This window comes from Ranitomeya variabilis, chromosome 2 (assembly GCF_051348905.1).
Source record: "Ranitomeya variabilis isolate aRanVar5 chromosome 2, aRanVar5.hap1, whole genome shotgun sequence".
NCBI classification, from domain to species: domain Eukaryota; kingdom Metazoa; phylum Chordata; class Amphibia; order Anura; family Dendrobatidae; genus Ranitomeya; species Ranitomeya variabilis.
In genome coordinates, this window is record NC_135233.1 from 628,298,843 (window position 1) to 628,326,657 (window position 27,815).

The 27,815-nt window shown below is 47.5% G+C and overlaps 1 protein-coding gene across 14 annotated transcripts in view; it reads right to left on the reverse strand.

Annotated features, from left to right (window-relative positions):
• ARID1B (AT-rich interaction domain 1B) overlaps positions 1-27,815 on the reverse strand; it is a 1,358,614-nt gene that overhangs the window by 746,483 nt on the left and 584,316 nt on the right. The gene's annotated exons all lie outside the window — the stretch shown is intronic.

Consider the following 27,815-nt stretch of genomic DNA (forward strand, 5'->3'; position numbering starts at 1 on the left):
GGTGGGAGGCGGGAGGTTACCACAAAATTTATTTTAAACACAAAAAAACCCAAAAACCTTGATTTGTCAATCCTTCTCTCCAGCGAACGCTGCTGGGGAGAAGGAATGAATGCTGGCTTCAGCACCACACGCAGGGGGGACAGCGCTTAACTCTAGCGCTGTCTCCTGCACGGTCCGTGTGGTCCTCAGTCAGCACACGGATGGCATCCGTGCGCTCCCACGAACACTGACATGTCTCCGTGTTTTGCAAACGGACACACGGTCCGTGAAAACACGCTGACATGTGCAGAGACACATTTATTTTAATGTATCTACGTGAGTCAGTGTCTCCGGTATGTGAGGAAACTGTCACCACACGTACCGGAGCCACTGACGTGTGAAACCGGCCTAAGGCTGTGTGCACACATTTTTTTTCGCTATAAAAATGCGATAAAAAGGCCTAAAAAATGCATACAAATATGCATCTCATCATTTAGAATGCATTCCGCAATTTTTTTGCATATGTTGCTTTTTTTCCGTGAAAAAAACGTATCGCGGTAAAAAACGCAGCATGTTCATTAATTTTGCAGATTTTTTTCGGATTTCCCACTATATTATTGCATTGGGAACCTCCGGAAAAATCCGCACAAAAAACGCACAAAAGATGCGCAAAAAAAAGTATGAGGATTTCTTGCAGAAAATGTCCGGTTTTGTTCAGGAAATTTCTGCAAGAAATCCTGATGTGTGCATATAGCTTAAGAGTTATTAACAGTGGACTTAATGTTCAATGGTCCACAAGCTGTCATTACATGCATTTGCATGGGTTTCCTCCCACATTCCAAAGACATACCGATAGGGAATTTAGATTGTGAGCCCCATCGGGGACAGTGATGATAATGTGCGCAAAATGTAAAGCGCTGCGGAATATGTTAGCGCTATATAAAAAATAAAGATTATTATATTAAATATATTAAACACGATTGACCACTTTTACAGATCAAACTTAAAAATGTAAATTTTGTTGCTATTCAACATATATTCATATATTCAACATATATTCGTCCTGCAACAAAAACATCTTCAGAATCCACCATTTACTTGCTGTGGAAACTGGAAAAGATTTTCAGCACTAAACTGTCCTGAATGCAGCTAAATGGCTCATATCTGTCACAGCAAAAGCAAAGCTTCCACCCTTTGCCTGTCACTACACTAGTTGCCCAACCGCATTAAAGTGCAAGTTTACCATTTCCTGACATACGATGTACTGGTACGTCATAAGTCTTGCACTAGTAAATAATGCCCGGTTGGGAGTTGAACTAGCATCATACCAGTTAGATGATGGCTGTTTTTTCGATGGAAGATGCATTTTATTACATTTTTGTTCGGCGGTATGATGATAAAGTCTAGTTTTTTTGCCTCTTTCATTTATTTTTACGGTGTTCACTGAAGGGGTTAACTAGTGTAACGGTTTTATAGGTTGGGTCATTTCAGACGCAGCAGTACCAAACGTGTACTTTTTTATTTTTTTACATAAATGTATTCATTGGAATAATTTTTTTTTTGTTCTTTATTTGGAGATTTTTTAAAAACATTTCTTACTTTGTAATAACTTTTTTTTACATTGTCCCAGGATGGGACATCACTGTATAGTGACAGATCTCTGATCTAATACTCTGCAATGCTTCTGCACTGCAAAGCATCAGAGCAGTGTCTAGGCAGAGGAGGAGGCGTGTCAGCTCCTCCTCTTAGCAGGTGCTCACTGGCGATGACCCTGAAGGACCCATCTTGAGGCCAGGGATCACCATGGAGACCACCGACACAACACGATCACATCGAGTTGTGCAGATGGAAGCAGACAGGGAGCTTCCTCCCTCAGCGATGCTCCTCGATGATGCTGTCACTATTGATAGTGGTATCAGAGGGGTTTAAAAGACCGCAATTGGTGCTAGGAATTATTATTATTTTTTTTAACTTTTAGGCTATGTGCACACGTTCAGGATTTTCTGCAGAATTTTCCTGAACAAAACCGGACTTTTTCTGCAGGAAATCCGCATGCGGTTTTTTTTGCGTTTTTGACACTTTTTTTGCACATTTTTTTCCAGTGCTTCCCAATGCATTAAATAGCTGGAAAAACACGAAAAATCCGCAAAATTAATGAACATGCTGCGTTTTTTTTTCCGGCGATGTGTTTTTTTTGTGGAAAAAAACGTATCATGTGCACAAAAATTGCAGAATGCATTAAAAATTATGGGATGCTTAATATATGCATTTTTTAAGCATTTTTCCCAAGGAACACGGCCGAAAAAAACGCGAAAAATCCTGAACGTGTGAACATAGCCTTACCCTTTTTCATAAAAAAAATTACTTTAGACCCAATTTTTTTTTATTTTCACAAGGGTAACAGGAAAAAATGGACCCAAAATAAGTTCTGCGATTTCTCCTGAGCATGCTGAAATCCCATATTTGGGGCAAAACCAATGTTCGGGCGCACGGCAGAGCTCGGTAGGGAAGAAGCGCCATTTGTCTTTTGAATGCAAAATTTGCGGATTTGATAAATCTGCAGGGCAAAAATGCTGCAGATTTATCGCGGATTTACCGCTGATTTACCACATTTTTTTTTGCGGATTTCACTGCGGTTTTCTATTGGAGCAGGTGTAAAACCGCTGCAGAATCCGCAGAAAGAAGTGACATGCTGCGAAATGTAAACCACTGCATTTCCACGCATTTTTTTCCACAGCATGGGCACAGCATTTTCTGTTTCCTATAGGTTTACATTGTAATGTAAACTCATGGGAAACTGCTGCGGACCCGCAGCTGCGGAAACGCTGCGGATCCACAGCAAAAACCGCAGCGTGTGCACATAGCCTTAGCTGTTGTCATGTAGCATTTGAAAAGCCCCTGATGTGCTAAACACTGAAAATCCCCCACAAGTGACCGCGTTTTGGAAACTAGATCCCTCAAGGAATGTACAGGTGCATCTCACAAAATTAGAATATCATCAAACAGATAATTTATTTCAGTTCTTCAATACAAAGTGAAACTCCTATATTAGATAGTCATTACAAACAGAGTCATGTATTTCAAGTGTTTATTTCTGTTAATGTTGATGATTATGGCTTACAGTCAATAAAAACTGTAACCCGTCTCCACTATCTGTGGACGGGGAGTACTCACTTGGCAGGTCATTTAGGCATATGCTGGGATGCTCAGGGTTAAAAAGTCAATTTGTTTTATTTGCACAGCATAAACTTCTCAGGTACTTGAGAAACCAAAGGAAAATGGACACCTGAGCTAAATAAAATTCTCTTAATTTTATTGCAAGATAATTAAAACAAAAATAAATAAATTCAATAGAGATAAAAACAATAAAAAAATGTGAAAACGACACCAAAGTGCCACGTCCAGGCAGGAGGCGTTGGAGAATATAATGGACGAGCCACTCAGTCAAACTGAGCAATATCAATCCAAATTAATATGTATAACAATAGACTAAGTACAGGTGATGTAATCAAATATATATAACTAGATGGCAGCCCGATTCTAAAGAATCGGGAGTCTACAATCCATATATACTTTATTTATTCAAATGTAAGAATAATTTGGTGGGCAGGGACCCTCGGCCTCCGATTTGGTTGGCGGGGCCCCACGGCCTCCGATTTGGTGGGCGGGGTCCCTCTGCCTCCGCTTTGGTGGGCGGGGCCGCTCGGCCTTCGATTTGGTGGGCGGGGCTCCTCGGCCTCTGATTTGGTGGGCGGGGCCCCTCGGCCTCCGATTTGGTTGGTGGGGCCCCTCGGCCTCCGATTTGGTGGGCGGGGACCCTCGGCCTCCGATTTGGTGGGCGGGGACCCTCGGCCTCCGAATAGGTTGGCGGGGCCCCTCGGCCTTTGATTTGGTTGGCGGGGCCCCTCGGCCTTTGATTTGGTTGGCGGGGCCCCTCGGCCTTTGATTTGGTTGGCGGGGCCCCTCGGCCTCCGATTTGGTGGGCGGGGCCCCTCGGCCTCCGATTTGGTTGGTGGGGCCCCTCGGCCTCCGATTTGGTGGGCGGGGACCCTCGGCCTCCGATTTGGTGGGCGGGGACCCTCGGCCTCCGATTTGGTTGGCGGGGCCCCTCGGCCTCCGATTTGGTGGGCGGGGACTCTCGGCCTCCGATTTGGTGGGCGGGGACCCTTGGCCTCCGATTTGGTGGGCGGGGACCCTCGGCCTCCGATTTGGTGGGCGGGGACCCTCGGCCTTCGATTTGGTGGGCGGGGACCCTCGGCCTCCGATTTGGTGGGCGGGGACCCTCGGCCTCCGATTTGGTGGGCGGGGACCCTCGGCCTCCGATTTGGTTGGCGGGGCCCCTCGGCCTCCGATTTGGTTGGCGGGGCCCCTCGGCCTCCGATTTGGTGGGCGGGGACTCTCGGCCTCCGATTTGGTGGGCGGGGACCCTCGGCCTCCGATTTGGTGGGCGGGGACCCTCGGCCTCCGATTTGGTGGGCGGGGACCCTCGGCCTCCGATTTGGTGGGCGGGGACCCTCGGCCTCCGATTTGGTGGTCGGGGACCCTCGGCCTCCGCTTTGGTGGGCGGGGCCCCTCGGCCTCCGATTTGGTGGGCGGGGTCCCTCTGCCTCCGATTTGGTGTGCGGGGACCCTCGGCCTCCGATTTGGTGGGCGGGGCCCCTCGGCCTTCGATTTGGTGGGCGGGGCCCCTCGGCCTCCGATTTGGTTGGCGGGGCCCCTCGGCCTCCGATTTGGTTGGCGGGGCCCCTTATCCTCCGATTTGGTGGGCGGGGACTCTCGGCCTCCGATTTGGTGGGCGGGGCCCCTCGGCCTCCGATTTGGTGGGCGGGGCCCCTCGGCCTCCGATTTGGTTGGCGGGGCCCCTCGGCCTCCGATTTGGTGGGCGGGGCCCCTCGGCCTCCGATGTGGTGGGCGGGGACCCTCGGCCTCCGCTTTGGTGGGCGGGGCCAGGCCCCTCGGCCTCCGCTTTGGTGGGCGGGGCCGCTCGGCCTTCGATTTGGTGGGCGGGGCTCCTCGGCCTCCGATTTGGTTGGCGAAGCCCCTCGGCCTCAGATTTGGTGGGCGGGGACTCTCGGCCTCCGATTTGGTGGGCGGGGACCCTCGGCCTCCGATTTGGTGGGCGGGGACCCTCGGCCTCCGATTTGGTGGGCGGGGACCCTCGGCCTCCGATTTGGTGGGCGGGGACCCTCGGCCTCCGCTTTGGTGGGTGGGGCCCGTCGGCCTCCGATTTGGTGGGCGGGGCCCCTCGGCCTCCGATTTGGATGGTGTGGACCCTCGGCCTCCGATTTGGTGGGCGGGGACCCTCGGCCTCCGATTTGGTGGGCGGGGACCCTCGGCCTCCGATGTGGTGGGCGGGGACCCTCGGCCTCCGATGTGGTGGGCGGGGCCCCTCGGCCTCCGATTTGGAGGGCGGGGACCCCCGGCCTCCGATTTGGTGGGCGGGGCCCCTTGGCCTCCGATTTGGTAGGCGGGGCCCCTCGGTCTCCGATTTGGTGGGCGGGGACCCTCGGCCTCCGATTTGGTGGGCGGGGCCCCTCGGCCTCCGATTTGGTGGGCCGGGCCCCTCGGCCTCCGATTTGGTGGGCGGGGCCCCTCGGCCTCCGATGTGGTGGGCGGGGCCCCTCGGCCTCCGATGTGGTGGTCGGGGCCCCTCGGCCTCCGCTTTGGTGGGCAGGGCCGGGCCCCTCGGCCTCCGCTTTGGTGGGCGGGGCCGCTCGGCCTTCGATTTGGTGGGCGGGGCTCCTCGGCCTCCGATTTGGTTGGCGGGGCCCCTCGGCCTCCGATTTGGTTGGCGGGGCCCCTCGGCCTCAGATTTGGTGTGTGCTCTGCCTGGGGCCACTGTGCTCTGCCTGGGGCCCCATATGCTGCCTGGGGCCCCTGTGCTCTGCCTGGGGCCCCATATGCTGCCTGGGGCCCCTGTGCTCTGCCTGGGGCCCCTGTGCTCTGCCTGGGGCCCCATGTTCTGCCTGGGGCCCCTGTGCTCTGCCTGGGGCCACTGTGCTCTGCCTGGGGCCCCATGTTCTGCCTGGGGCCACTGTGCTCTGCCTGGGGCCCCATAAGCTGCCTGGGGCCCCTGTGCTCTGCCTGGGGCCACTGTGCTCTGCCTGGGGCCCCATATGCTGCCTGGGGCCACTGTGCTCTGCCTGGGGCCCCATATGCTGCCTGGGGCCCCATATGCTGCCTGGGGCCCCTGTGCTCTGCCTGGGGCCCCTGTGCTCTGCCTGGGGCCCCATGTTCTGCCTGGGGCCCCTGTGCTCTGCCTGGGGCCCCATATGCTGCCTGGGGCCCCTGTGCTCTGCCTGGGGCCCCATATGCTGCCTGGGGCCCCTGTGCTCTGCCTGGGGCCCCTGTGCTCTGCCTGGGGCCCCATATGCTGCCTGGGGCCCCTGTGCTCTGCCTGGGGCCCCTGTGCTCTGCCTGGGGCCCCATGTTCTGCCTGGGGCCCCTGTGCTCTGCCTGGGGCCCCATATGCTGCCTGGGGCCCCTGTGCTCTGCCTGGGGCCCCATATGCTGCCTGGGGCCCCTGTGCTCTGCCTGGGTGTAGGACACTGGTGACATCACTTATCTCCGGACATTAGCTCCGGACATTAGCTCCGGACATTAGCTCCGGACAAAGCCACGGAAGTTGGCACAAATTGCAGGAAGTAGTATTCTAGGCAATTATATATTAGATACCCCTTTATAGTGAAGGTTGTATACAGAAAATGAATACAAATTCATAGTCCCAATGAAATAATTCTTTTCAACCTTTTCCCACATATCATGTTTCAAATATAAAAATACGAAATGTAAATTTTTTGTGAAGAATCGACAACAAGTGGAACACAATTGTGAAGTTGAACGAAATGTATTTTAAATTTTTGTGGAAATTCAAAAACTGAAAAGTGGGGCATGCACTATTATTTGGCCCCTTTAACTTAATACTTTATTGCGCCACCTTTTGCTGCGATTACAGCTGCAAGTCGCTTTGAAACATGATATGTGGGAAAAGGTTGAAAAGTTCCAGGGGGCCGAATACTTTCACAAGGTACTGTATAACCTCCTCTTCAGTAGTTAGAATATACGTATATACGTTACCGTTCAAAAGTTTAGGGTCACTTAGAATGTTCCTTATTTTTGAAAGAAAAGCACAGTTTTTTCCAATGAAGCTAACATTAAATGATTCAGAAATACACTCTATACATTTCAGCTAGAATAGTCATTTACCACATTAACAAACGTCTGGTTTGTAATGCAATACCTTCATAGGGGTATAGTGGCCCATTTCCAAAAAACATTACTCCAGTGTTCTTATGGTACTTTGTGTTTGCTAACTGTGTAAGAAGGCCAATGGATGGTTAGAATACCCTTGAAAACCCTTGTGCAAGTATGTTAGCACAGCTGAAAAGAGTGTGGCTGATTAGAGAACCTATAAACCTGATCTTCCTTTAAGCTAGTTGAGAATCTTGAGCATTACTTGTTATTTGTTGGTTCCATTAAACTCTCAAAATGGCCAGAAAAAAAAGAACTTTCATGTGAAACTTGACAGTCTAGTCTTGTTCTTAGAAATGAAGGCTATTCCATGCGAGAAATTGAAAAGAAACTGAAGATTTCCTACAACGGTGTGTACTACTCCCTTCAGAGGAGAGCACAAACAGCCTCTAACCAGAGTAGAAAGAGAAGTGGGAGGCCCCCCTGCACAACTGAGCAACAATACAAGTACATTAGAGTCTGTAGTTTGAGAAATTGACCCCTCACAGGTCCTCAACTGGCAGCTTCATTAAATAGTACACGCAAAACGCCTGTGTCAACGTCTACAGTGAAGAGGCGACTCTGGCTGCTGGCCTTCAGGGCAGATTAGCAAAGAAAAATCCATATCTGAGACTGGCTAATAAAAGGAAAAGATTAATCTGGGCAAAAGAACACAGACATTGGACAGAGGAAGATTGGAAAAAAGTGTTATGGACAGACAAATCCAAGTTTGAGGTGTTTGGATCACACAGAAGAACATTTGTGAGACGCAGAACAACTGAAAAGAAGGTGGAAGAGTGTCTGACGCCATCTGTCAAGCATGGTGGAGGTAATGTGATGGTCTGGGGTTGCTTTGGTGCTGATAAAGTGGGAGATTTGTGCAAGGTAAATGGGATATTGAATAAGGAAGGCTATCACTCCATTTAGCAAAGCCATGCCATACCCTGTGGACAGTGCTTGATTGGAGCCAATGTCATCCTACAACAGGACAATGACCCAATGCACACCTCCAAATTATGCAAGACCTATTTAGGGAAGAAGCAGGCAGCTGGTATTCTGTCTGTAATGGAGTGGCCAGCGCAGTCACCAGATCTCAACCCCATTGAGCTATTGTGGGAGCAGCTTGACCGTGTGGTAAGCAAAACGTGCCCATCAAGCCAAACCAACTTGTGGGAGGGGCTTCTGGAAGCATGTGGTGAGATTTCTACAGATTACCTGAGCAAATTAACTGCTAGAATGCCAAAGGTCTGCAATGCTGTAATTGCTGCAAAGGGAGCATTCTTTGATGAAAGCAAAGTTTGAAAAAGAAAATTATTATTTCAAATAAAAATAGTTTTTTTCTAACCTTATCAATGTCTGGACTAAATTTGGCAACTCATTTGATTAATAAAAAGTATGAGTTTTCATGGAAAACACAAATTGTCTGTGTGACCCTAAACTTTTGAACGGTAATGTACATGGATATGACGAAGGCTCTAGAAATAATCAAATCACAGCAGAGTTAATTAGAAAAGTAGATATAGTAAGGTGCATAGTGCCATAGTGCAGTATAAAGTGAAGTATAGTATGTCCACAATTGGCTTAGAAAACGGAAGGTCCTTTAGTAAAAGGACATTAAAGAAAAAACATAGAAGTAACAGTAACCTAATAATATGGGAAGTCCTGCAACCGTATAGGAAACGCCACAATATTAAAATTAAATAGAGTATAGGTAACAGATACACGCATGATAGAGGCAACCTGCAATGGACATGGAAGGAGGAAGACCCCAACACGCGTTTCACATATGTCCCCCAAAGAAGCAGTGTGTGGGACATGCTTCTTTGGGGGACGTGATGTTGGTGGATGGTGCGAGACATGATGCCCCAGATGTGTTCAATCGGATTCAGGTCTGGGGAGTGGGCGGGCCAGTCCATAGCTTCAATACATTCATCTTGGAGGAACTGCTGACCCTTTGTCGGATCACTCCCATCCCCGGCAGTCAGTACGGTGTAGTGATTCCCTGGCACCCATACCTTCTGTCTTGACTGACCCTTTGTCACCACGTCCGCTATGGGGTCTCCTGCCTAGGTCACTCAGAATTGAGCTAACAGAGGAGCCACTATTTCTACCTCCTCCATCAGGCCACCTTCGGTTTTCTCTCTGTTGGCCATTTCTCCTATTGTCTTTATTAACCAGAGAGCAGTCATTCCATTTATCTTCCAGTTGAGTAATTCCACCCTTTAAAGAACCTTTTTGTCTCTCCATACCTTGGGTTGAAAGTGGCTGCCATATTCTTCGCCTTTCCTGCAGCTGTTTATTAATTTGCAGTCTCTCAAGTCTCAGCTGATCCACCTCTCTTAGGTATGCCATGCAATATTCCAGTAGCATTCGGATATTCTTAAGGCTCTCCATTGATCCGACAACTTAGAATGGAACCATCCAATCTTCACCTGTTAGCACCATGTCGGTTACCTGCTCTGACAGGCAGGGTCTCTGGCATGTCACTTCTCTCATCCATGCTGCAGTCAGTTCCTCTCTTCCTCATGCTCTGCATGCTCCCAGCAGCACTTCCAGCCAGGCTTCTAGCCGTGTCCTTAAGGGTATGCGCGCACTCCCAACCTCTTAAAGGGCCAGTGCGTGCACTTGCTATATCCTCCCCGGTCTATGGTTGAGAGGCATTATGCATTATATATTGCTTCTTCTCCAATGGGGAGGTGCCTTCCTGTTTTGCAGTCTAAGGTTGCATACCAGTCCCTGCACTCTGGTGCAAATCCTGCCTGCTGCACGCTGGTGTGAACTCTGCCTGCCGCACTCTGGTGCAAATCCTGCCTGCTGCACTCTGGTGCGAAATCTGCCTGCTGCACTCTGGTGCAAATCCTGCCTGCTGCACTCTGGTGTGACCTCTGTCTGCTGTATTCTAATACAAACTCTGCCAGCTGCTCCCTTCAGTCTGTCCTCTGGGTCCAGCTGCTGCACATAAATTGGTCTATTCTGGTTTGGCACCTGGCGTTCATTGGGCGCCAGGTCTAACCTCACCATCAGAAGCTCTAGTGAACAGTCAGGTGTTCGCTTAGTCACGTCCCTACAGGCTCTCCATGACCCGTTGCATAATGGTTGCACAAAGGACGTCCATGACATCACCGCTAGGCCGGAATCCTCACTCTCGCCACACCAGACTTATCTATGATTTCCTGCATCACTCTTCCAAGTCTCCGAATAACTTTTCTCATCAGATTTCTGGGCACTTGAACGATGTCCTCCACCAATCCCACCCAACTTTAAGCTTTCTTGGCATGCTCCAGAAGTCGAGAGGTTTCCTCATTCCTCAACAGGATCATCTGTTTCGTGCAAAGACTGTATAGGTGCATGTCACTCAGGATAGCCGCCCGCTTCACTATGACTTCCCTAGTTGACAGTATAACCAACTGCTTAGACTCTGGCACCCAGTTCACAATATATGCTTCCACTGCCTTCCTAAAATCTTCATGCACCACCTCACTGGCACAAGCTTCTCACACGTCCTCGGGTACCATTACTATGCATTTGAAGAGCGAAGTCTCATCCTTTTCATGAATGGATGGCTCCTGCTTTGCCTTGGACATTTCCATCAAGTCATCTGCCACGACTGGGGGATAGTCTTGTTCAGCTTTTAGTACAAGCTCTACCTGAGCTTCACTCTTCCAGACCCCTCGCCACGATGGGTATTTGCAGCTCCGCCTCTTTACTACTCTGGCACTGCCATTGTAAGTCTGCGACCACCATCTCCTTTTCCTGTAGAAGTCCTCTTAATGCTTCTCTGAGCACCTCTATATTTTCCAATATGGCCTTGTTCACGGATTGACTCATTGACAGGTGATCTCTGTGCTCAGAGATATCCTTCTCCAGCTCGTCCACTCTGTACTCTGCTGCTTGTCTCAGGACCATTTCTTGGTCTACATGGTCTCTTACTCTCTCTTTAAGCATGTCTATTTTGTGATCCTGTTCCCTTTTGGCTAACATATGTTGCACCATAACTTCTTTAATTATATTTTCAGATGGGGCAGCTTGTCCAACCACTCTCTGTTTCTTCAGAGTTCTACCTGTACCTTCATTAGCAAGTTCAGTTTTCTCTTGAATCTTCCCTCCATTACCTTCGACAGCCTCCAGGGTCTCTGCTGGGCTCTCTGAAGATTCAATGTCCTCGTTCCCAGGAGTTCTCACCACCTACTGTCCTGGTGTTACACACCTCAACACAGTTCCCTTCTCCTTCCGGAGTTTAGAGCAGTTGTCCTCTTCTGCTACCTCTCAGGTAAATGAACCACCAGTCTGCTCTCCGTGACCTTTGTGGGTTTTCCATCCACCTGCACTCTCTGGGATTTCCCCTCCTACAGCGATCTTTTCTGATGGACCTCCTGCGCCACAATGTGTCAGTTTTATTTTCCACTCATCAGCGACTACCTCTGTGCTGGGGTTTGTCAGTGGCAATGTGACCTTCTTATCAAGGACATTAAGTTTGTTTGCAACTGACCCCATCTCTTCTCCAGAGGCTTTAGCCAGACCTGACATTCTGCGGCCGCCGTGACCCTGCGACAAGAGAAAGGCTTGCCATTTTTAATCCCGTCCTTCTTACTGCACTCTCTTTCCCTTGCATTAGAGTCACAGTCACCACTACTAACCCTGTCACCCTGGCACAATAAGTTCCCACTTAAACTGGTGTCTGACCCTGTCACGAATCACAGGGTGGATATTTTTATCATCCCCACCGCTGACACCAATATGTCATGAACTGGGGTTGTTTAGCCGGCCCCGATTCTTTTCTGAAGGGGATTTATCTATATCCCTGTTAAGAGTTCCGGTTTGGAACTTGCAGCTCTCTGGTGCCCCCCTTACCCTCAGGTCAGTCAGGGAACTGTACCTAAGATAATTAGTCGGCAATAGACAATAGACATTACAGCATAACAGTAAACACAGATCAAAACAGATACATGAAATGGTGGATGGTAACAATTCCTTTTGTTGTTTGGACCAGCCACAGTGTAAGAATTGTGTGTTCATGTAAAGCTGCATGAACCAGTTAACAGCCTAAATATGTAACAGTACAGACACAGAGGGCTATTAAATGCATAAAGTGTATGAGAACATGATGCAAGGAACCCGATTATGGTTTAAGTTTTTTGAATGGGCCACAAAGGGATAGCTAGGTTAATGCGTTGAGGCGGTAGGCCAGTCTGAACAAATGCGTTTTTAGGGCAAGCTTAAATCTGGGGAATGGGGATTTATCGTATTAACCTGGGTAGTGCATTCCAAAGAATTGGCACAGCACCTGAAAAGTCTTGGATATGGGAGTGGGAGTTTCTGATTTATTGAGGAAGCTAACCTTAGGTTATTAGCAGAACAAAGAGCACAGGCAGGGTGGTAGGCTGAGACCAGGGAGGCGATGTAGGGTGGTGCTGAACCATGGAGCGCTTTGTGGATAAAGGTAATAAGTTTGTACTGGATTTTGGAGTGGATGGGTAACCAGTGTAATGACTGGCACAAGGTAGAGGCATCGGAATAACGGATGGTGAGGAATATGATCCTGGTTGCAGCTTTCAGGACAGATTGGAGTGGGGAGAGTTTTGTAAGAGGGAGGCCGATTAGTAGAGAGTTACAATAGTCCTGACGAGAATAAATAAGAGAAACAGTAAGAGTTTTTGCAGAGTCGAATGTAAGAAAAGTCAAATTCTAGAAATGTTTTTGAGGTGCAGATAACAAGAGCGAGCCAGTGATCGGATGTGGGGGGTGACTGAAATCTCAGGATCAATATGACCCCAAGGCAGCTGGCATGTTGCTTGGGAGTAATGGTGGAAATACACATGGAGATGGCAATGTCAGGCAAAGGTAGGTTAGTAGAGGAAAAAAACACGAGGAGTTCAGTTTTTGACAGGTTCAGTTTCAGATAAAGGGAGGATATGATGTTGCAGACAGCGCTAAGACAATTACTGGTGTTTTCTAAAAAGGCAGGTGTGATATCAGGAGTAGAAGTGTATAATTGGGTGTCATCAGCATAGAGATGGTACTGGAACCCAAATCTACTGATTGTTTGTCCAATAGGGGCGACATACAAAGAGGGGGCCTAGGACTGATCCTTGAGGAACCCCAACAGTAAGGGGAAGATGAGAGGAGGAGGAACCAGCAAAAGATACAGTGAAAGAGCAGTCGGAGAGATAGGAGAACCAGTCAAGAACGGTGTCCTTACGGTCGATGGAGCGGAGCATAATGAGGAGGAGCTGGTGATCCACAGTGTCGAATGCTGCGGAGAGATCCAAGAGAATTAGCATGGAGTAGTGACCATTAGATTTAGCTGTTAGTAAATCATTAAGAGACTTTAGTAAGGGCAGTTTCAGTAGAATGTAAAGAGTGGATTTCCAGATTGAAGAGGGTCGAGAAGATAGTTATCTGACTGACAGCGGATAAGATGAAACTGGACCAGGTGTTAAAGGAGCTTAGAGATGAAGGGAAGATTGGAAACAGGTCCATAGTTAACGGCACAGTTTTGGTCGAGGTATGGTTTTTTAAGTAATGGATATATGATGGCATGCTTAAATGAGGAGGGAAAGATACCTGAAGAGAGAGAGAGGTTGAATATTTTTGTTAGGTAAGAGGTGACACCAGGGGAAAGGGACTGGAAGTGTGATGGAATGGGGTCACTGGTGCAAGTGGTCGGGTGAGAAGATGCAAGGAGCCTGATTACTTCTTCTATGACTGGTTCAAAGTCAGAGAGTCAGCTTCATGCAGTGGGGGAGGGAGGGCAGTGCATGATATGAGGAGATTGGGAGATAATGGTCAATTTTTTGTTTGAAATAATTGGCCAGATCATCAGCGCAGAGATCCGTGGTTGGGGATTGCACTCTTGGGATGAGTAGGGAATGAAAAGTGTCAAAGAGACGTTTTGGGTTATTGGACAGTGAGGTGATGAGGGTATTGAAATAGGTTTGTTTGGAGAGTTGAAAGGTCCAGAGTTGTATGTTTTAATCATAAACTTATAATGGATTAAATCTTCGGGTAGATTAGATTTTCTCCACAGACGTTCGGCGCACCTGGAGCATCGCTGCAGGAAACATGTTTGCAGTGTGTGCCACGGTTGTCACCATCTGTGCAGAGTTGTTCTATGTATAGGAGGTGCAATTTCATCCAGGGCACTTTGCAGTGTTTCATTGTAATGCTTCAGTGCAGAATCAGAACATGAGAGGGAGGAGATAGGGGCCAATGATGACTGCAAGTTCTTCAAAAGCTTCTGGGTGTTAATGGCCTGTATGTTTCTATAAGTGTGGAAAGTGGGGGTGACCTGAGCAGGGTAGCAGTTCTTCATGGAGAATGAAAGAAGGTTGTGGTCAGAGAGCGGGAGAGGGGAGTTTGTGAAATCATCCACTGAGCATAGCAGGGAGAAGACCAAGTCAAAGGAGTTTCTGTCTTCACGAGTTGAAGAGTTAGTATGCTGCGAGAGGCTCAAAGAGGAGGTTAGAGATAAAAGGTGAGAAGCAGACGGGGAGAGGGGAAAAGCAATGGGGATGTTGAAATCACCCATGATGAGGGTGGGGATGTCACAGGAGAGAAAGTGTGGAAGCCAGGTAGGAAAGTGATCCAGTAACTGATGAGAGGGGCCCGGAGGACATTACACCACCGCCACTCGCATGGGGAAGGGGATGTAGAGTCTGACCGCATGGACCTCAAAAGAAGGGAAGACAAGTGAGGGTACTAGGGGGATAACCTGAAAGGTACATTTGGGTGATAGGAGCAGACCAACACCTCCACCTGCTCTGTTGTCCGATCTTGGGTTTGAGAAAAGTGTAGTCCACCATATGAGAGAGCAGCAGCGGTGGTGTCTGACTGCTGGATTCAGGTTTCAGGAAGAGCTAGAAGGTTAAGACAATCAGAAAGGAAGAAGTCATGGATGAAGGAGAGTTTATTATACACACTGAGCGAGTGTCAGGACTCTGAACATTTTTTACCTTTTGTGCATTACTGGCCTTTTCCAACATGGCGTCTTTGGTCTCATGTGCACTTGTTTTCCTGCTATAAAACTCCACCCCAGCCTTCAGTCTGTGCTAGATTATTCTGCTTTGCATCCAGCTCCTGATTACTCCCTGGCCTTGCACCTGCACCTGCTCCTGTGAACCTGTGTTGGAGATCCTGCCACTCTGCTCTGAGTTCCTGCTGCATACACCAGTGTTCAGTAATCCTCCTTCATCTGCTGCTCGTGTTACTTCCATCTGCATTTGTTGGACATGTAAGCTGTTTGCTGCTCTGCAAAACCTGAGACTATTAACCAGGCCTCCCTGGTTGAGCTAAGATATGATTTGAACTGCCTTATAGCATATCTATCTGTATCTGGACTAAGTCAAGGATTTATTCGTGTCAAGTTTCCTCAAGAATAACTGCTTCATATACTTTCTGTTTGTTTGCATCTACCTCTGAAGTTTCCTATTGACTGCTAAGCTGCGTTTATTATTTGCACCAAGTGTTGTGGACTTGAGTTTCTCTCTGCACCTGTTTGAATCACCGTGTGATAATATAGACTTTACCACCTATAAAACTGTGTCCTGTTGTCTTGCTCCACGCAAAGAGTCTCCTGAATCATCCCCTATAATTATTACAGCGAGAATTCCAAAGGGCACAATCGAAACAGACAGAAGGGCAAGCAGGGGATATTAATAAGGTTAGAGGGGTTTCTGTGTAGCAGTTGGGAGGTTTGACTTGTTATAACATGGGGGGCCGGGGCTGGGAGAGATGTCTCCTGCGACTAGGAGAAGGATAGAAAGAGTGAGCAGATGGTTAAGTGATTTGTGAGAGCGTCTCGTGTGTTGGATGGTGGGACTGAATGGATCTGCGCTGTTTAGCAATGTGAACAGAGCGTGAGTGCTATACATAGGAGAGGAAAGGACAGAGGCGCCGATATGGATGGAGTGTAAAGAGTTAATGCAAGGGCGGTGAATGTGAGTGAATGCAGCAGCCAGGATATAGATTAGACAAATGCATATAATGAATATTTGTTGTGTTCCAAATGTACAAGGAATAGATTTATTCCACTATCTTACCTTTCTCCTGCCCTGTCTAACTGCCATGTTATAACTGCCAGTACTTTGATAAATTTACTTAGATTAAATGTGCACAAATAAATGTGCACGAATGCCCCCCTGCATGAATGCTTCCCCAAGCTATGTCTCAATTTATAGGAGGCTGTTGTGAACTCTGTTTTTGGGCTCCCTCTTGTGGTCACAAGTGGTACTGTGTGAGTGTTGTCTTTGGGCTCCCTCTGGTGGCTCTTTGTGTCATTCTGCAGGTCTGAGGTTGTATCAGCTGTCTCGTTATCTGTTAGCTGGTTCCTATTTAGTTCAGCTGGACTCTCAGGGGTTGCCTGCTGTCGTTGTATTCAGTGCTATTCTGATTGCTCCTGTCTACATCCGTTATCAGTCTCTCCAAGAGAAGCTAAGTTTTGTTTGCTTATTTTTGCTCATCTGTGTTCAAGATGTGTCCTAGTATATGATGTGTTTTGGTCCAGCTTGCTAATATGTGATTTCCCTGCTTGCTGGTGCTCTGGGGTGCTGAGTTGCTCCCCCCACATCGTTAGTTGGTGTGGGGGTTCTCGCATTCTCTGCGTGGATATTTTTGCATAGGGTTTTTTACTGACCGCACAGATCCCTTGCTATTTTCTGCTATCTAGCGTTAGCGGGTCTCATTTGCTTAACCTGTTTCATCTCTGCGTTTGTCTTTTCCTCTTGACTCACCGTTATTATTTGTGGGGGGCTTCTATATCTTTGGGGTATTTCTCTGAGGCAAGTGAGGTCTTACTTTCTCTTTAGGGGTAGTCAGTTTGTCAGGCCGTGAAGAGACGTCTGAGATTTCAGGAAACGTTCCATGGCTACCTTTAGTGTGTTTGGTTAGAATCAGGTTTGTGGTCAGTCCAGTTACCACATCCCCAGAGCTTGTCCTATTATCTCTGACTTAGCTGGTTAGATTTGTGATCCTAAGCCACTGGGATCATAACAGTACAGCAGGCCTGAAAAGTGTTTTATGCATCGCAGAAGTGGGATAAGAGAACTCCTGAGTACAATTTTTTTTTTCCTCTCCCTTTGCTGCAGTCTGTCCAGCTTCTCTCATCCCCTTAATCTCTGGGTGGCTTTGAGTTCAGCTGCAGACATGGATATTCAGAGTCTGACTTCTAGTGTGGATCATCTTGCTGCAAGGGTGCAAAGCATTCAGGATTTTGTTGTTCATAGCCCTATGTCAGAGCCTAAAATACCTATTCCTGAGTTGTTTTCTGGAGATAGATCTAGGTTTCTGAATTTTAAGAATAATTGTAAATTTTTTCTTTCTTTGAGACCTCGTTCCTCCGGTGATTCCGCTCAGCAAGTTAGAATTGTTATCTCCCTGTTACGTTGCGACCCTCAAGATTGGGCCTTCTCCCTGGCGCCGGGAGATCCTGCATTGCTGAATGTGGATGCGTTTTTTTCTGGCGCTTGGATTGCTTTATGAGGAACCTAATCTTGAGAACCAGGCAGAAAGGGCCTTGCTGGCTCTCTCTCAGGGCCAGGATGAAGCTGAGGTGTATTGTCAAAAATTTCGGAAATGGTCGGTGCTTACTCAATGGAATGAGTGTGCCCTGGCTGCAAATTTCAGAGAAGGTCTTTCTGAAGCCATTAAGAATGTTATGGTGGGGTTCCCCACGCCTGCACGTCTGAATGACTCAATGGCTTTGGCCATTCAGATTGATCGGCGTTTGCGGGAGCGCAAGTCTGTGCACCATCTGGCGGTGTTTTCTGAACAGAGACCTGAGTCTATGCAATGTGACCGAATTCTGACCAGAATTGAGCGGCAAAATCATAGACGTCAAAATGGGTTGTGCTTTTACTGTGGTGATTCAACTCATGTTATCTCAGCATGCTCTAAGCGCGTAAAAAAAATTGCTAAATCTGTCACCATTGGTACTATACAGCCTAAATTCATTTTGTCTGTTACTTTAATTTGTTCTTTGTCATCCTACTCGGCTATGGCTTTTGTGGATTCAGGTGCTGCCCTGAACCCGATGGATTTGTTGTTTGCCAGGCGCTGTGGTTTTGTCCTGGAGCCTTTGGAATTCCCTATTCCACTGAGGGGTATTGATGCTACACCATTGGCTGAGTATAAGCCTCAGTATTGGACTGAAGTGACCATGTGCATGACTCCTGTACATCAGGAGGTGATTCGCTTTCTTGTGCTGTATAATCTGCATGATGTGGTCGTTTTGGGTCTGCCATGGCTGCAGGCCCATAATCCAGTTCTGGATTGGAAAGCTATGTCTGTTTCAAGTTGGGGTTGCCAGGGGATTCATGGCGATGCTCCTTTGGTGTCAATTGCTTCTTCCACTCCTTCTGAGGTCCCTGAGTTTTTGTCGGACTACCAGGATGTATTTGATGAGCCCAGATCCGGTGCCCTGCCTCCTCACAGGGATTGTGATTGTGCTATAAATTTGATTCCTGGTAGTAAGTTCCCTAAGGGACGACTTTTTAATTTGTCTGTACCAGAACATGCCGCAATGCGGAGTTATATAAAGGAGTCTTTAGAGAAGGGACATATTCGCCCGTCCTCCTCCCCTCTTGGTGCAGAATTCTTTTTTGTGGCCAAGAAGGATGGTTCTCTGAGACCTTGTATAGATTATCGTCTTCTAAATAAAATCACGGTCAAATTTCAGTATCCTTTGCCATTATTATCTGATCTGTTTGCTCGGATTAAGGGGTCCAGTTGGTTCACCAAGATAGATCTTCGTGGTGCGTATAACCTTGTGCGTATTAAGCAGGGGGATGAATGGAAAACAGCATTTAATACGCCCGAAGGCCATTTTGAGTACTTGGTGATGCCTTTTGGACTCTCTAATGCTCCTTCTGTGTTCCAGTCCTTCATGCATGACATCTTCCGAGAATATCTGGATAAATTTATGATTGTGTATCTGGATGACATTTTGGTCTTTTCTGAGGACTGGGAGTCCCATGTGAAGCAGGTCAGGATGGTATTTCAGGTCCTGCGTGCTAATGCCTTATTTGTGAAGGGCTCAAAATGTCTCTTCGGAGTACAGAAGGTTTCCTTTTTGGGTTTTATTTTTTCTCCTTCTACTATTGAGATGGACCCAGTCAAGGTCCAGGCTATTCATGACTGGACTCAGCCTACATCTGTTAAGAGTCTTCAGAAGTTCTTGGGTTTTGCTAATTTTTACCGTCGCTTCATTGCTAATTTTTCTGGCGTGGTTAAACCCTTGACGGATTTGACCAAGAAGGGTTCTGATGTGACTAATTGGTCTCCTGCGGCCGTGGAAGCCTTTCGGGAGCTGAAGCACCGGTTTTCTTCGGCTCCAGTTTTGTGTCAGCCTGATGTCTCTCTTCCTTTTCAGGTCGAGGTTGATGCTTCTGAGATTGGAGCGGGGGCTGTTTTGTCGCAGAGAAGCTCTGATTGCTCTGTGATGAAGCCTTGTGCTTTCTTTTCAAGAAAGTTTTCGCCTGCCGAGCGGAATTATGATGTTGGTAATCGGGAGTTGCTGGCTATGAATTGGGCATTTGAGGAGTGGCGACATTGGCTCGAGGGAGCTAAGCATCGTGTGGTGGTCTTGACTGATCACAAAAATCTGATTTATCTCGAGTCTGCCAAGCGGCTGAATCCTAGACAGGCCCGTTGGTCGTTGTTTTTCTCCCGTTTCGATTTCGTGGTCTCGTACCTGCCTGGTTCGAAGAACGTGAAGGCTGATGCTCTTTCTAGGAGTTTTGTGCCTGACTCTCCGGGAGTTTCAGAGCCGGCTGGTATCCTCAGAGAGGGAGTGATATTGTCTGCCATTTCCCCAGATTTGCGACTAGTGCTGCAGAAATTTCAGGCGGATAGACCTGACCGTTGCCCACCAGAGAGACTGTTTGTCCCAGATAGATGGACCAGCAGAGTTATTTTCCGAGGTTCATTCTTCGGTGTTGGCAGGCCATCCTGGGATTTTTGGTACCAGGGATTTGGTGGCTAGGTCCTTCTGGTGGCCTTCCTTGTCGCGGGATGTGCGTTCCTTTGTGCAGTCCTGTGGGATTTGTGCTCGGGCTAAGCCTTGCTGTTCTCGTGCCAGCGGTTTGCTTTTGCCTTTGCCTGTCCCGAAGAGGCCTTGGACGCACATTTCCATGGATTTTATTTCGGATCTTCCAGTCTGTCAGAGAATGTCTGTCATCTGGGTGGTGTGTGATCGTTTTTCCAAAATGGTCCATTTGGTGCCCTTGCCTAAGTTGCCTTCCTCCTCCGATTTGGTTCCTCTATTTTTTCAGAATGTGGTTCGCTTGCACGGCATCCCTGAAAATATTGTGTCTGACAGAGGATCCCAGTTTGTGTCCAGATTTTGGCGGATCTTTTGTGCTAAGATGGGCATTGATTTGTCTTTTTCGTCGGCCTTCCATCCTCAGACGAATGGCCAAACCGAGCGAACTAATCAGACCTTGGAAACTTATTTAAGATGTTTTGTTTCTGCTGATCAGGATGATTGGGTGACTTTTTTGCCATTGGCCGAGTTTGCCCTTAATAATCGGGCTAGTTCTGCTACTTTGGTTTCGCCTTTTTTCTGCAATTCTGGTTTTCATCCTCGTTTTTCCTCGGGTCAGGTTGAGCCTTCTGACTGTCCTGGGGTGGATTCTGTGGTGGATAGGTTGCAGCAAATTTGGAACTATGTGGTGGACAATTTGAAGTTGTCACAGGAGAAGGCTCAGCGCTTTGCCAACCGCCGTCGCAGTGTGGGTCCCCGACTTCGTGTTGGGGATTTGGTATGGCTGTCTTCTCGGTATGTTCCTATGAAGGTTTCCTCTCCTAAATTCAAGCCTCGCTTCATCGGTCCTTATAAGATTTTGGAAATCCTTAACCCGGTGTCATTTCGTTTGGACCTCCCAGCGTCGTTTGCCATTCATAACGTGTTCCATAGGTCTTTGTTGCGGAGGTATGTGGTGCCTGTGGTTCCTTCTGTTGAGCCCCCTGCCCCGGTGCTGGTTGAGGGCGAATTGGAGTACGTGGTGGATAAGATCTTGGATTCTCGTGTTTCGAGACGGAGGCTTCAGTATTTGGTTAAGTGGAAGGGCTATGGTCAGGAGGATAATTCCTGGGTTGTCACCTCTGATGTTCATGCGGCCGATTTGGTTCATGCCTTCCATGTGGCTCATCCTGATCGCCCTGGGGGTTTTGATGAGGGTTCGGTGACCCCTCCTCAAGAGGGGGGGGTACTGTTGTGAACTCTGTTTTTGGGCTCCCTCTTGTGGTCACAAGTGGTACTGTGTGAGTGTTGTCTTTGGGCTCCCTCTGGTGGCTCTTTGTGTCATTCTGCAGGTCTGAGGTTGGATCAGCTGTCTCGTTATCTGTTAGCTGGTTCCTATTTAGTTCAGCTGGACTCTCAGTGGTTGCCTGCTGTCGTTGTATTCAGTGCTATTCTGATTGCTCCTGTCTACATCCGTTATCAGTCTCTCCAAGAGAAGCTAAGTTTTGTTTGCTTATTTTTGCTCATCTGTGTTCAAGATGTGTCCTAGTATATGATGTGTTTTGGTCCAGCTTGCTAATATGTGATTTCCCTGCTTGCTGGTGCTCTGGGGTGCTGAGTTGCTCCCCCCACATCGTTAGTTGGTGTGGGGGTTCTCGCATTCTCTGCGTGGATATTTTTGCATAGGGTTTTTTACTGACCGCACAGATCCCTTGCTATTTTCTGCTATCTAGCGTTAGCGGGCCTCATTTGCTTAACCTGTTTCATCTCTGAGTTTGTCTTTTCCTCTTGACTCACCGTTATTATTTGTGGGGGCTTCTATATCTTTGGGGTATTTCTCTGAGGCAAGTGAGGTCTTACTTTCTCTTTAGGGGTAGTCAGTTTCTCAGGCCGTGAAGAGACGTCTAGGATTTCAGGAAACGTTCCATGGCTACCTTTAGTGTGTTTGGTTAGAATCAGGTTTGCGGTCAGTCCAGTTACCACATCCCCAGAGCTTGTCCTATTATCTCTGACTTAGCTGGTTAGATTTGTGATCCTAAGCCACTGGGATCATAACAGGAGGCTAGTTCTTAGATCTTATTTTTTGTCCCGGATACCTCTTATATCCTCAGAGGCGTCTTCTCCGTAGGTATATCACAGGCCTCCTCACTCTGGCTCACACTAGCCAGCACTGCCGCCCGTGCACAAACACACAGGCACCATCTTCGGTGTCCAGACACACCACCTTGGGTGGAGTATGTAGGCGACTGGACCCACCCATCTCTCCAAGTCACCTGGAAGCCTTCCCAATGTATAGTAAACCCTCAGAAGTAGATTTGCTGAGAAAACAAGCTTAGGCTTCCATCACAGGACCATCCACATCTGTGATACATGCCCATTAACCATATGACCAATAACCAAAAGTCATCTCAGTAAATTAGAATACTTTATAACACCAGCTTGAAAAATTTATTTTATAATCTGAAATGTTGGCGTACTGAAATGTATGTTCAGTAAATGTACTCAATACTTGGTCGGGGCTCCTTTTGCATCAGTTACTGCATCACTGTGGCGTGGAATGAAGGCGATCAGCCTGTGGCACTGCTGAGTAGGGTTGAGCGAAACGGGTCGGCCATTTTCAGAAGTCGCCGACTTTTGGCAAAGTCGGATTTCATGAAACCCGACCCGACCCCTGTGTGGGGTCGGCCATGAGGTCGGCGATCTTCTGAATCTGGTATCGGAATTCCGATACCGAGTTCCGATATGTTTGCGATATCGGAAATCGGTATCGGAATCCACATTTAAGTGTAAAATAAAGAATTAAAATAAAAAATATTGATATACTCACCTCTCCGGAGGCCCCTGGACATCGCCGCTGGTAACCGGCAGCCTTCCAGTCACGGCTTCTGATTGGTCGCGGCTGCCCATGTGACCGCCACGCGACCAATCACAAGCCGTGACGTAATTCTCAGGTCCTAAATTCCTAATTCTCAGGTCCTAAATTCCTAATTCTAGGAATTTAGGACCTGAGAATTACGTCACAGCTTGTGATTGGTCGCGTGGCGGTCACATGGGCGGCCGCGACCAATCACAAGCCGTGACGTCATCTAAAGCCCTAAACGCGCTCATTCTTAAGAAGGAAGGCTGCCGGAAAGAAGCAGGGCGCGTCCGAGGGTGAGTATATACCTAATAGGAATATACTCACCCTCGGCTTCTTTCTGGCAGCCTTCCTTCCTAAGAATGAGCGCGTTCAGGGCCTTAGATGACGTCACGGCTTGTGATTGGTCGAGGCCGCCCATGTGACCGCCACGCGACCAATCACAAGCCGTGACACAATTCTCAGGTCCTAAAATCCTAGAATTAGGAATTTAGGACCTGAGAATTACGTCACGGCTTGTGATTGGTCGCGTGGCAGTCACATGGGCGGCCGCGACCAATCAGAAGCCGTGACGTCATGGAAGGCCCTGAACGCGCTCATTTTAAGCAAAGAAGGCTGCCGGTTACCAGCGGTAAGGTCCAGGCTGCGTCGGAGAGGTGAGTATATCAATATTTTTTATTTTAATTCTTTATTTTATACATTAATATGGATCCCATGGTCTGAAGGAGAGTTTCCTCTCCTTCAGACCCTGGGAACCATAGTATCCCATTGCACTGCATTGGGTTTCGTGTTTCGGCCGACCCCGACCCCGACTTTTTTATAGGATCGGCCGATTTCACTCGACCCGACTTTTGAGAAAGTCGGGTTTCGTGAAACCCGACCCGATCCTATAAAAATAAAAGTCGCTCAACCCTACTGCTGAGGTGTTCTGGAAAACCATGTTGCTTTGATAGCAGCCTTCAGCTCGTCTGCATTGTTTGGTCTGGTGTCTCATCTTCCTCTTGAAAATACCCCTTAGATTCTCTGTGTGGTTAAAGTCAGACGAGTTTGGGCAATCAAGCACAGTTATACTGTTGTTTTTAAACCAGAAATTGGTACTTTTGGCAGTATGGGACAGGTGCCAAGTACCGCTGGAGAATAAGGCTATGTGCACACGTTCAGGAATTTTTGCCTTTTTTTCGCTATAAAAATGCGATAAAACTGCGAAAAAACGCATACATTAAGCATCCTATTTATTAGAATGCAATCTGCATTTTTTGAGCTAAGGCTGCGTTTTTTTCCGCGGCAGAATCGCATTCCAGAAAAAAACCACAGCATGTTCATTTTTTGCGCGGAATCGTGGGGATTCCACACACATAGGAATGCATTGATCTGCTCACTTTCCGCATGTGGCTATGCCCACCATGCGGGAAGTAAGCGGATCATGTGTGGTTGGTACCCAGGGTGGAGGAGAGGAGACTCTCCTCCAGGCCCTGGGAACCATATAATTGTTTAAAAAAAGATAATTAAAATAATAAATCGTGATATTTATCACCTTCCGACATCCCCGCTCCTCGCGATGCTCCCGTTCCCAATAATGCATTGCGAGAACGACCTGTGATGACGTGCGGTCTGACAAGACAGCTATGTCATCTGGGGTCATTGCCGCAAAGCATTACTGGGACCGGAGCATCGCGAGGAGCGGGAAAGGCTGCCGAGGACGCCGGAAAGTGAGAATATCATGATTTTTTTTTTTTTAAATTATTTTTAACATTACACTGTGTTCCAAATTATTATACAAATTGGATTTAAGTGTCATAAAGATTTAATTGTTCTGTTTTTCAAATAAACTCATGGATGGTATTGTGTCTCAGCGTTCAATGGATCACTGAAATCAATCTTAAACACATGTGATAATTAGTTTTCCAGGTGATTCTAATTTAAGGAAAACTACTTAAAAATGATGTTTCACATTATTAAGCAGGGCACAGTTTTCAAGTAACATGGGAAAGAAAAAGGATCTCTCTGCTGCTGCCGAAAAGCATCAAATAGTGCAAAGCCTTGGTCAAGGGATGAAAACATTAGATATTTCCAGAAAACTTAAGCGTGATCATCGTACTGTTAAGAGATTTGTAGCTCATTCTGAGCACAGACATGTTCATGCTGATAAAGGCAGAATGAGGAAGGTTTCTGCCAGGCAAGTTCATCGGATTAAGAGAGCAGCTGCTAAAAGGCCATTACAAACCAGCAAACAGATATTTGAAGCTGCTGGTGCCTCTGGAGTCCCTCGGACCTCAAGGTGTAGGATTCTTCAAAGGCTTGCTGTGGTGCATAAATCTAGTATTCAGCCACCCCTAAACAGTGTTCACAAGCAGAAACGGTTGCAGTGGGCCCAAACATACATGAAGACTAATTTCCAAACAGTCTTGTTTACTGATGAGTGTCGAGCAACCCTGGATGGTCCAGATGGATAGAGTAGTGGATGGTTGGTGGATGGCCACTATGTCCCAACATAGTCCTGACGAAGCCAAGGCGGTGAAACGCGCGTCGAGGCTCCCTGCTCTCTGTCTGCACACCTGCACCATGTCGCTGTGATGTCCCAAGGTACTAGTATTTAGTTAGACCATCTCATTTGCTTCACACTGTGTTATATGTTTTAGTGCTACAACTTAGTACCCTGGGTTCTTAGTATTTATGCTTTCAGCTAGTCCGGTCATCTGTTATCGCTTAAGTGATTTTCTACTGATTATTTGCTGACACTACTTATGGCGTCTATGCTTCAGGTGTTGCGGGCTGTGCAGCGGTGACACATTTTTGTGCTGTCTTGCAGCGCATCTTTTTGTTACATCTGATGCGCTGTTCTTTTTAGCTGTTTTTTGCTTGTTCACTATGGTCCTTTTTTGTATGACGTATTTGAATATTTATATTTAGTATTTCCAATAAAATTTACACTTATATTGAACCCCATCTGGTATGGATTTTGTGCATATTTTTACAATTGATGTTTTTTCATTTGTTTAGTTACATTAGTTATCCATTACTGTACTGAGTAATTTTTTGGTCTTTTTTCGGTTCATATGTCCCAACAAGGCTGCGACATCAGCAAGGAGGTGGAGAAGCAAAACAAACGAAAAAATTCTAACCTTATCACTCATAAACTCTTTGTGCATAATAATTTGGAACACAGTGTATATATATACTGCTCAAAAAAAATAAAGGGAACTCTAAAATCCCACATCCTAGATATCACGGAATGAAATATTCCAGTAGTAAATCTGTATTCATTACATAGTGGAATGTGTTAAGTACAATAAAACCTACAAATTATCAACGTAAATCACAACTAATATCCCACGAAGGTCTGGAGTTGGAGTGATGCTCAAAATCACAGTGGAAAATGAAGTTACAGGCTGATCCAACTTCAGTGAAAATGCCTCAAGACAAGGAAATGATCCTCAGTAGTGTGTGTGGCCTCCACCTGCCTGTATGACCTCCCTACAACTCCTGATGAGGCGGTGGATGGTCTCCTGAGGGATCTCCTCCCACACCTGGACTAAAGCATCCACCAACTCCAAGGCAGTCTGTGGTGCAATGTGACGTTGGTTGAATGGTGCGAGACATGATGTCCCAGATGTGTTCAGTCGGATTCAGATCTGGGGAACGGACGGGCCAATCCATAGCTTCAATGCCTTCATCTGGCAGGAACTGCTGACACACTCCAACCACGAGGTCTGGCATTGTCCTGCATTAGGAGGAACCCAGGGCCAACCGCACCAGCATATGGTCTCACAAGGGGTTTGAGGATCTCATCTCGGTACCCAATGTCAGTCAGGCTACCTCTGGTGAGCACATACAGGGCTGTGCAGCCCTCCAAACAAATGCCACCCCACACATTACTGACCCACTGCCAAACCGATCATGCTGAAGGATGTTGCAGGCAGCAGATCGCTCTCCAAGGCATCTCCAGACTCTGTCATGTCTGTCACATGTGCTCAGTGTAAACCTGCTTTCATCTGTTTACAGCACAGGGCTCCAGTGGCGAATTTGCCAATCCTGGTGCTCTGTGGCAAATGCCAAGTGTCCTGCACGGTGTTGGGCTGTGAGCACAACCCTCATCTATGAGCGTCGGGCACTCAGACAATCCGTTTGTGCAGACACATGCACATTTTTTGTATGCGGTTCAATGTATTCAGCATACTTAAGGTGATCCTTGTTCACCGGAGTGGTACCCTCCGCCCTACTTCTTGACACATGCACATTTGTGGCCTGTTGGAGGTCATTTTTCAGGGCTCTGGCAGTACTCCTCCTGTTCATCTGTGCACTGTGGCTGAGGTAGCGGTCCTGCTGCTGTGTTGTTGCCCTCCTATGGCCCCCTACACATCTCCTGGTGTACTGGCCTGTCTCCTGGTAGCGCCTCAAGCCTCTGGACACTAAGCTGACATACACAGCAAACCTTTTTGCCACAGCTCACATTGATGTGCCATCCTGGATGAGCTGCACTATCTGAGCCACTTGTGTGGGTTGTAGAGTCCGTCTCATGCTACCACGAGTGTGAAAGCACAACCAACATTCAAAAGTGACCTAAACATCAGCCAGAAAGCATTGGTACTGAGATGTGGTCTGTGGTCCCCACATGCAGAACCACTCCTTTATTGAGTGAGTTTTGATAATTGCCAATAATTTACATCTGTTATCTATTCCATTTGCATAACCGCACGTGAAATTGATTGTCAAACAGTGTTGCTTCCTAAGTGGACTGTTTGATTTCACAGAAGTTTGATTTACTTCTAGTTATATTCTGTTTAAGTGTTCCCT